This window comes from Crocuta crocuta, unplaced genomic scaffold, assembly GCF_008692635.1.
Source record: "Crocuta crocuta isolate KB4526 unplaced genomic scaffold, BGI_CrCroc_1.0 scaffold218, whole genome shotgun sequence".
Lineage (NCBI taxonomy): Eukaryota > Metazoa > Chordata > Mammalia > Carnivora > Hyaenidae > Crocuta > Crocuta crocuta.
Genome location: NW_027533170.1, coordinates 4,931,974 through 4,942,067, shown reverse-complemented (window position 1 = coordinate 4,942,067; position 10,094 = coordinate 4,931,974). Strand labels below are relative to the sequence as shown.

The following is a 10,094-nucleotide window of genomic DNA, read 5'->3' as shown; positions in this document are numbered from 1 at the left end:
TTGCTCTGCAATGTCAGTGGGTGGTTTTACTAGTATGTTTAGGAGGTGGGAGTGTGAGTCACACACATCCATCCCAATGTTTCTATAATCAGGGGTCTTTTTTGATTCCTTCCACTATAGCAATGGTTCACAACATGAGGACCACCTGAGGACTTTTAAAATTACCAATGCTTGGGTCCCACCTCAGACTAATTATAAAAATATTTCTTGGCATGGGGCCTCAGCATCGTTTTTATTTTGAAACCTTTGAGGTGATTCTTTTCCTTTAAATTTTTTAAAATGTTAATTTATTTTTGAGAGAGGGAGAGGCAGAGCACGAGCAGGGGAGGAGCAGAGAGAGAGGGGGAGACACAGAATCTGAAGCAGGCTCCAGGCTCAGAGCTGTCAGCACAGAGCTCAACGTGGGGCTCGAACTCAAGGAATGTGAGATCAAGACCTGTGCCAAAGTCAGACCCTTAACCAACTGAGCCACCCAGATGCCCAACTTTGAGGTGATTCTAATGCACATCCAGGGTTGAAACCACTGCCCTAATTCTGACACATCAGGGTCACTGACTGTAGGCTACTGCTGAGTTTAGGATCCAGTTAATTCCAGTCCAGCTCTTCAAGCTAACATATTAAACATGGAGCCTTCAATGAGAGCACCAATATCAAGAAATTTGACCTGATTCAAACTTATACAGTAAAACCTTGGATTGTAAGTAACTTGTTCTGTGCGTGTTCTGCAAGATGAACAAACGTTTCTAATACATTTTAACTTGATAAACGAGCAATGTCTTGCAATACAAGTAGTATGTGATGTTGAACATCACAGGATCATAACTGAGCCAATGGTTCTTCTCTCTTTCTCTCTCTCTGTAGGATTGTGGATGATCATTTCCCATGTTTGGATGCTTGGTCTCTGGCTGCAGGGATTGGCAGAAATCAGCAATTTTTCAGGTTGGAAGATGTCACTACTGCATTTTTTGTCACTTCAAAGCACCTATGGACAGTCCTTTGCTTTTCCCTACAATAGTGAGCTTAGGAATGCTTTGTTTCATTCTAGGTCAGACTGTCTGCAGATATAGATCCTCTCCTCTGCTGCCTTATTGCCAGTTACATGAAATACAGTAGATGTCAAGAGTTTTTTAAAATTGTATTGTAGTCAACATCTGTTAGTAATAGCGAAAGCCAGCCTACGTAATAACCCTTCTCTCTTTTGTCTTTCTCACACCAGCCATGAAGATTTTTGGAAGTAAGTGAGGGTTTATTTTTCTTTATATTTTGTATTTTATTATAGGATACAATACTTTATTATTTTGTATTATATTATAGTATTGTAATCCTTTTTATATGAATATTTTTGGGTTGTGGAACCAATAATCATTATTTCTTATCAGGAAATTCACTTTGATAGATAAGTGCTTTGGATTACAAGCGGGTTTCCAGAACAAATTATGTGCACAAACCAAGGTTTTGCTGTATTTGGTCTAACACCCTTAGAATCTAATCACATATATGCTCCCCAAGCTTCTGAGGGAATTGGAAGATCCTAGATGTGCGGGCTCTCTTCCTGGAGAAGAAATAGAGCACTTCTTCCTCTTAGCCCTCATTTAGGGTCTCAGTGAGGGCATTGCCTGAGGGCAATGAGAAGTGAGTGGGTGAAGCCTGAGAATAAGTACCTCTTTAGAGGGCATCTGCTCCAGATGAAGCCCAAAGGTGTTTCCACAAGAGGAGGCTGTTTCCTCAGGGTGTAGGGCTGCTTCCAACTGATGGTTAGAAATTCTCAGCTTTGCCTGGCTCCAAATATCCCCATGCCCCATCTCAGCATCCCACTCTTCCAAACGATGCCCTTACCTTAGAATTTACAGACCTGGTGGGGTTGCCCATTTATTTTATTTATTTTTTTTAAAAAAGGGCAGAATTAATATTTTATTGTCATTTATAATCAGATGGCAGTTGGGTATATAGTCTTCATACTTGATCTTTCCTTTTTGTAAATAAAAAACTTCCAAGTTTTCAACAGCCAATGGCTGGCTGTGTTTTCAGAAAACATAATTAGATTAACTCATTGATGGTAGTTTCAAGTTTTTCCTTATTAGCTCCACAAAATTCACCCAACTTCTGTCCCTTTTTATTTATTTATTTTTTAAAATGTTTTATTTATTTCTGAGAGAGAGAGAAAGACAGTGTGAGCAGGGGAGGGTCAGAGAGAGAGAGAGAGACAGAATCTGAAACAGGCTCCAGGCTAGTCATCAGCACAGAGCCTGACGGAGGGCTCAAACCCCTGAACCATGAGATCATGACCTGAGCCAAAGTCGGATGCTTAACCGACTGAGCCACCCATGCGCCCCCTTCTGTCTCTTTTTAAAAAACTAGAAGGTTGGTATGCATTTGGCTTCACACTCTGAAACAACATCCTGACAGTCATCCATGTCTATCTACTTCAAGGTACACCACGTTGGAATGCTTCTCAGAGAGAGAATGAAAGAAGGGCTTGATCATTTTGCAAGGTCCATACCACGTGGCAGAGAAGTCAACTACTACAAGTTTTTCCCCTGTACTGTTCAAGGCTTCCTGAAAAGCATACTTGCTCTCAATCTGCTTCACCATTTTGGTGGCTGGGGTCTGACCAGGGAGCATATGGACCGATGAAAGCGGATCCTTAAACGCCAGATAGAGCTCCGGGGTTGCCCATTTAACTGATGTAGCAACTATAAGCCTAGTTCAAACTATGCTGGTCTGCATATGACCATGAGATGGTTGTATGATGTGAGATGAGATAAGGGACTTCTTTCTTTCTTTATTAAATATTTATTTATTTTTGAGAGAGAAAGGGAGAGCGAGAGCTCACAAGTGGGGGAAGGGCAGAGAGAGGGAGATGTAGAATGTGAAGCAGGCTCCAGGGTCTGAGCTGTCGGCACAGATCCCAATGCGGAGCTTGAATCCACCAACCACAAGATCATGACCTGAGCCAAAGTCGGATGCTCAACTGACTGAGGCACTCAGGTGCCCCGGGACATCTTTAGAGTAACCATAGAAGCTTTCTGAATGTTCACGTATACCTTGGAATGGGAATTTAAAGCCTTACATTTAGTTTTTGCTTTTTGGTTCTTCCTCGGGCAGTCAGAAGAACCATAATAACCCATAACCCTCATAATCACCATTGGCACCATCACAGCTCATTCCTACAGCCCTTCCATCTCTCAGTGCCTTGCTTGCTACCTGTAATCCATCCTGTGCTGCCATTGGTGAAAATCTGAGTAAGCACTGTCCCATAAAGGAGGCTATTCATGTGCTCTTGAAATATGTGAGCTGCTCAATCCCATAGTCACATTTCAAGAGTCTGTTTCCTAGGACATATATTCCTGATTAAATGGTCGTATTGGGTCCCAACAGAAAACATATTGCACAATCCATGGGTTTAACTGGAGGGAATTTAGCAAAGCGGCTGTTTCTGGAGGCATGGACATGATTAAGGAAGCAAAAAGGAATCATCAGACACCCAGAGATCAGCAACAGTGAGAAGTCATTGCCACACTTGGAGCCCAAGGGGCAAGAGGAAATGGTTCTACCAGCCCCTGGAGAGAGCTGGATTGTGCAAGAGAACTGCTCCACAGGAGCTGAGGTCACAGACAGGCTCAGCCCCTTCCAGAATCACAGAGCTGAGGTCCAGAAGGAGTCAGGGAGGAGTATCTCAACCTTTCTCTGCTTTTTGATCTCTTGATGAAGCCTCCCACGAGTCAAACTCAACTGGACTCAGAGGTCAAGAGAGGCTGGCTGATGCAGTTAGCAAAGATCAGCCTCCTACAGCAGAGAACAAGGCAAGAATTGAATTAGGTGCTGGGAAACGGAGAATAATTTGCCCAAGATACCAGTCTGTGTCCAAAAAGCTGGTACAGGAGCAAAATAGATCATTATGAAATCTCTGCTGACCTTAGCCTTTGCTACCTATGAATTTGTCTTTGGCCACTGATGAGATGCTTCCAGGATATGGGAACCAAAAATATTATTTTATTATTCTTGATCTTATTTTGATACTGTCACTCCACCAGAAAGCTTCCTACTGAGGTCGTAATAGAACCAGGAAGGAAAATGAAATTATCCAACTCTTAGCCTACTGTTCAGTTCTCTATCTTACTCCAGAACCTTCCCTGTTTTGCTTTTGTATGGGGATCCTGGCTTATGTAAATGCTGAAGCTTCACTTGATGCTGACTAAGAGCCTTCTGGCCTCTGAGCAGGCTGAGCGAGATGCCAATTATAGGACAGTGCTCAGTAAAACTCTTGCCTTCTCACGGCATAGGAAATGGGGTGGAGTGGTAATTTTAGAACCCTGGAGAAGCGAAGATGTAGTTGGCAGATCTGAGCCTTCCTTTTGGGGTGAACTTCATTGCTTTCCTATGGCTCATAAACAATGTGACAAATGATAACCACACTGTGAGTGATTTCTGTGTATCCTTAGATAAAAATAATGTTTGGCACTGCACAGCATTTTTTTTGAACTGTAGCTTTGTGGCTGCTTCCTTTTTGTATTTTATATAAATCCTGAGGCAAGAATGACTGCACTAAACTGTTTTTCCCCCAAGTATGGCAAAACGGCTAATTGTCTTCAATATCTGTTCTTTCCTCCTTTTAATAACATAAATCCTTCTATAGAATTTTAGAGACAAATCTCGTGTTCCTTAGAGCTAGATACAGCCATATGACTTCCTAACCGTTGGAATATGAACAAAGAAGACATGTGCAACACATTTGTGTCCTAAAAGAAAACACTTGCCCTCCACTTTCTGTCTCTTCCCTTCATGGGGCCGGGCTGTTGATGTGGTGCCCGCCGTCCAGTGCTGAGTGCGCGGACAAGGATGACCCGCTTGGGGGATGGGTAATGTCATGGAAAGGAGCCACCTACCCATCTTGGATCCTCCACTTACCTCTGGACGATCCTGTGAAAGAGTAAACTTCTGTTTTGCAGGAACCACTGCTCTTTCTGGACCCCTTTGTTACAGCAGCTTAGCCTAACCCTTAACTAACTCTTCAGGGCTCATCTGGAAGTAACATGTGACAACTGGCCATTTTGCACAAACATGCCTGAGAAGCTCTCTTGTAATCCCTGACTTCCCATCTAAACAAACAGGTGACCACAGTATTTTATTGAAAAGCACCTTTATTTGATTTTATGTAATTAAATGGCTAGCTGGAGAAACAAAGAATTGAGCACCAATTTGAATGTATGTTTTTTAGTAGATTGGTTTTCTCCTTCATGTGTTTTTCCTCCTCTCCTTTTTTTTTTAAGTGACAGTTTTCCATACATCTAGTTCCCACGCCAGACTGTGCAACAGACTCCGGAGGAAAAAAAACATTCACGGCTTTACCATTCTCTTCTTTACAGTTCGTTCTCAATTATTATATATGAACTGCCAAAGTGAGGCAATGTGTTTTCCAATTTAGGAACGGGGGTTGATGTACACACAGTCAATCTTTATTTTAAACACATTAACTTAGTGAAATTACCTAAGATATATACCATATGACAGAGTAATAAGAGAACTTAAATCCTTGGGAACTAACTGGATCTCATCTTTAATTCCACAAACATTTATTGAACATAATAGGCTGTGAGGGTGCCGTGCTCAGTGTTTCATTAATGCTCAGTTCGCGGTTTTTGTGACAAATGCCTTTCATGTTCGGTAGGGAAGAGAACTATCTGCACGTGTGTCTCATATAAGACTGTAAGTGATGGGGTGGAGGCCTCTGTAAAACAGCATTTCAAGAGAGTGCCTGGTGCACCCTCTCCCAGCTTGTGACTACAATACCCAATCAGCTAGAACTCTGCTATCACTCCTTAGATGAGACACAGTGGTCTGTTGGGGGGTGGGGTGGGGCCGAGAGTGGAGACTGTTTCAGGCTCCTGGAATACAGCCCTGAATTAGAGCCACTGTCACCATCCGTCAGTGTGTGCAACTCTTGATTTCACTCTCTACTTGGTCAAATATCTTTCTCAATACAAAGCCTGGATACTGTCCTTACCTAAGTCTCAATACTGAGATTTTTCCTTTTGTGCAGCTGTGTTGTGGGAAGAAAACACTTGATAAATTCTCCAAGAGCTACAGAGAAAAATTACCTAAGATAAAAATAAGGAGAGGGGCGCCTGGGTAGCTTGGTCTGTTAAGCACGTGTGACTTTTGATTTCCGCTCAGGTCATGATCTCATGGTTGGTGAGATCGAGCCCCGCCATGGGCAGCCAGAGCCTGGGCTTAGGATTCTCTCTGCCTTTTTTCCTGCCCCTCCCCCACTAGTGGATGCACCCACACACTCTCTCAAAATAAATAAACATTTTTAAAAAATTAATGAAAGAGGCTTGCTCTTAAACACAACAGCAATAATGTTTGAATTATGAAGATAAAAAAAATCCCATGTGTATACTGACAAACTTGTAACAGAATTTTATTTATTTATTTATTTATTTAATCTTTAAATATGGAACACCACAAATTTGCGTGTCGTCCTTGCCACAGGGGCTATGCTAATTTTAGTACATGTGCTGCCGAAGTGAGCATGGGTAACCTAATTTTAAACAGGATTTTTTCTATCATGTGCTAGTGTGGGTGGTCCAAGGGACTCAAAGATGGATTAGATGTGGAAAGGATTTGCTCGGGGAACTAACTCCGAGGGCAAGGGTATGGAGCCAGAGGAGGTGGGTCAGCCTTCAGTGAAGGCTGTGATGCTGGTGTGACTTTTTCCGTTGGAGGGAGGGAAGAGGAGGGCCGGATAAGAAGAGTCTCAGACTAGAGCCCCGGGTTAAGAAAGTTTCCATCAGACCAATGGGAAGTTTTTCAGCCAAAGTTGTCTATCAGCCTAGTCCTTCCCCGGGTCTTCATTAACATCCCTGCTACACTCAGTCATTCATTGGCCTGGAGGAGCCTAGAGAGGTGTGGCCTCAGCATAGGAACGGAAATGGGGGTGTCTCATAGCTGCAGCTGGAGCTGTCAGTCAACTGCACTCTCTCTTGCCTGAGATCTGAAAGATACATTTTCATGGTCACCGCATGCATTCAGCCAAAATCCTAAACCTGAGGACCACGGATGGTAAATACTGACTCCTTTAAAGCTAGCTTAGACACATGTAAGCAGGACTTAGTAACAGACAGCAAAAGTAGTCTAGAGACTGATACCCCAACCAAGCTCTGTAAGAAAAGGCTACAATTTGGAATTTCCAAAGAAAATAGTTGAAAGGAAATTTCTCTCTTCCTGGAAGGCTACTATTCTCTCTTCAGTTATTTCTATCCTGCTTTAATGTCATGTATGTGACATATATATCCAGCAAAGACTCATATCGAAAAAATATAGAGTCAGTAAAAAAAAAAAAAGACCACCAATAGAAGAACGTGCAACACCCTTGAATAAGCACTCCACAAATGAGGAAATCCAAAGATCGAATTATTATGTGAAAAAGCCCTTAGCTTCGTTGTGAATCAAAGAAGCGAAAATTGAAACCACACACATACCAAAACAGCTAAAATTTACAAGATGGATAATATTATGTATTAGCAAAGCTATTGAAGAGTGGAAACTCTTCACACAGCTGTTAAAGAGTGTCGATTGGTACCACTAGTACCTTTCATCCTCCAATTAAATTGAAGGTACATGCATCTTGTATGGTTTAATAATGTCATTCCTAGATATATATTCAACAAAAATGTATGCCAGAAGACATATATACAAGAGTACTTATAGCACCATTTTTCATAATAGTTCCTTATTAAAATTAACTCAAACATCTATCAATAGTGGAATGGAGAAATCTTGGTATATGCATACAACGGAATACCAGAAATTCCATTAAGAATTAAGAATAAAGCAAAAGTTAAATGCATCATCACACATAAATCTCACAAACATAATATTGAACCGAAAAAGCCAGACATCAAAGAGTACATATTAATGTTCTTTTCTATATAAAGTCTAAAAACAGTAAAAACTAATATTAGATTAGAGATGCACATACAGGTGGTAAAATAACACAGAAAACAAAGTGAATACTGTAAAACTAAGAAGACAGTAGTTTTAGGGAGAAGGAGAGTTTACCATCAGGAGGGAATTGTAGCAAGGTTTCTAGGGGATGCTGGTAATGTTTTCTTTCTTTTTTCTCAATTCTTCTGGTCTTTTTAAAAATGTTTCTTTATTTTGAGAGGGTGGGAAACGCAAGTGAAGGAGAGGCAGAGAGAGGGGGAGACAGAGACTCTCAGGCAGGCTCTGCACTGTCAGCAGCTGTATGGGGTTCGATCTCACAAACCATGAGATGGTGACCTGCACCAAAATCAAGAGTTGGATGCTTCTGGGCACCTGGGTGGCTCAGTCGATTAAGTGTCTGACTTCAGATTAGGTCATGATCTCATGGTTCATGGGTTCAAGCCCTGCATCAGGGTTTGTGCTGACAGCTCAGAGCCTGGAGCCTGCTTCGGATTCTGTGTCGTGTCTCCTTCTCTCTCTGCCCCTCCCCCACCTGCTTTCTCTCTCTCTCAAAAACGTTAAAAGAAAACCTTTAAAACAAAGAGTTGGATGCTTAACTAACTGAGCCACCCAGGTGTTCCTGGTCCTTTTTTATTTTTTATTTTTTTTTTTGAGAGAGAGAGAGATTGAGCAGAGGAGAGAGGCAGAGGGAGAGAGAGAGAATCTTAAACAGGCTACATGCTCAGCTTGGAGCTTGACTCAGGACTTGATCCCATGACCCTAGGATCATGATCTGAGTCAGTATCAAGAATTGGGCCCTCAACTGACTAAGCCACACAGGCACCCCTCTTCTAGTCTTTTATTCCAACATAATATTTATTTTTTCCAAAAAGATTCATATATTTTCCCCTAGAAGCTCAACTGTTACGTTTCCAAATCAATACATACAATTATAAACAAACATTCATGGACTAAAACACCAAGAGAGTGATAATAACTTTTAACCTTATGCTGTCTGTATATTCCTGGATTTTAATAAGCAATAGATCTTGATCATTATTAATAATAAAATCTTACTATTGTGCTTATACTTACAGTCTATTTTTAATGGTGATATATATATGATGTATATGATATGATACATATATATGTGTGTATATGATATATATATCATGATCTTTATCATTTTAACCATTTCTAAGTGTATAACTCAGTGGCATTAAATACATTCACACTGTTGTGTAAGCATTACTACTATCTAAACCTAAAAGTTTTTCATCAATCTCAACAAAAAATTTTAACCCTTTAAACAATAATTCTCCCTTTCCCCTCACTCCAGGCCCTGATAATGTCAAACCTATCTTCTGTCTCTGTGTGTTTGCCTCTTCCAGGTATATCATATAACCTCATACCATCATACAATATTTAGTTTTCTGTGTCAGCTTACTTCCCTAAGCATGCTTTCAAATTCCATCCATATAGCATATATCAAAATTTCAATCCTTTTCATGGCAGAATAATATTCCATTGTATGTATACACCACATTTTGTTTATACAGTCATCTGTTGATGGATATTTGGGTTGTTTCTACGTTTTGGGTGTTGTGAGAAATGTTACTATGAACACTGGTATACAAATGTCTTTTTCATTTCCTGTTTTCAATTATTATGGATATAATAGGAGTAGGATTTGCTTGGTCATATGATAATGTGACCATATATGTTTAATGTGTTAAATCTTCTGAGAAACCACCCAACTGTTTTCCACAGAGGCTACATTGTTTTACATTCCCACCAGTAATGCATGATAGTTTTTCCACATCCTTGCCAACACTTAGTTTCCTTTTTTTCTATTGTAGCAATCCTAATGGCTATGAAATTATATCTCATTGTGGTTTTAATTTGCATGAGTAATGATGTGAGGCTTCTTTTTATGTGCTTATTTGACCCTTTGTCTGTCTTTAGAGAAATGTTGATTCAAGTCATTTTCCCATTTTTGAATTGGGTTGCTTGTTTTTTGTTGTTGAATCATAGGAGTTGTTTTTATATAATAAAATAAGATTAATATTGTCATGAATTATTAACATCATATTAATTTATAATTAAATTATAATATAATTATTAATATGTAACATAATTATATTAATATTAATCACTATAGCTATATT

The 10,094-nt window shown here is 40.3% G+C and overlaps 1 pseudogene; it reads right to left on the bottom strand.

Annotated features, from left to right (window-relative positions):
* Positions 1 to 1,901: 1,901 nt before the first annotated feature.
* LOC144216900 (thioredoxin-like) lies at positions 1,902 to 2,592 on the bottom strand (annotated as a pseudogene).
* Positions 2,593 to 10,094: the final 7,502 nt, after the last annotated feature.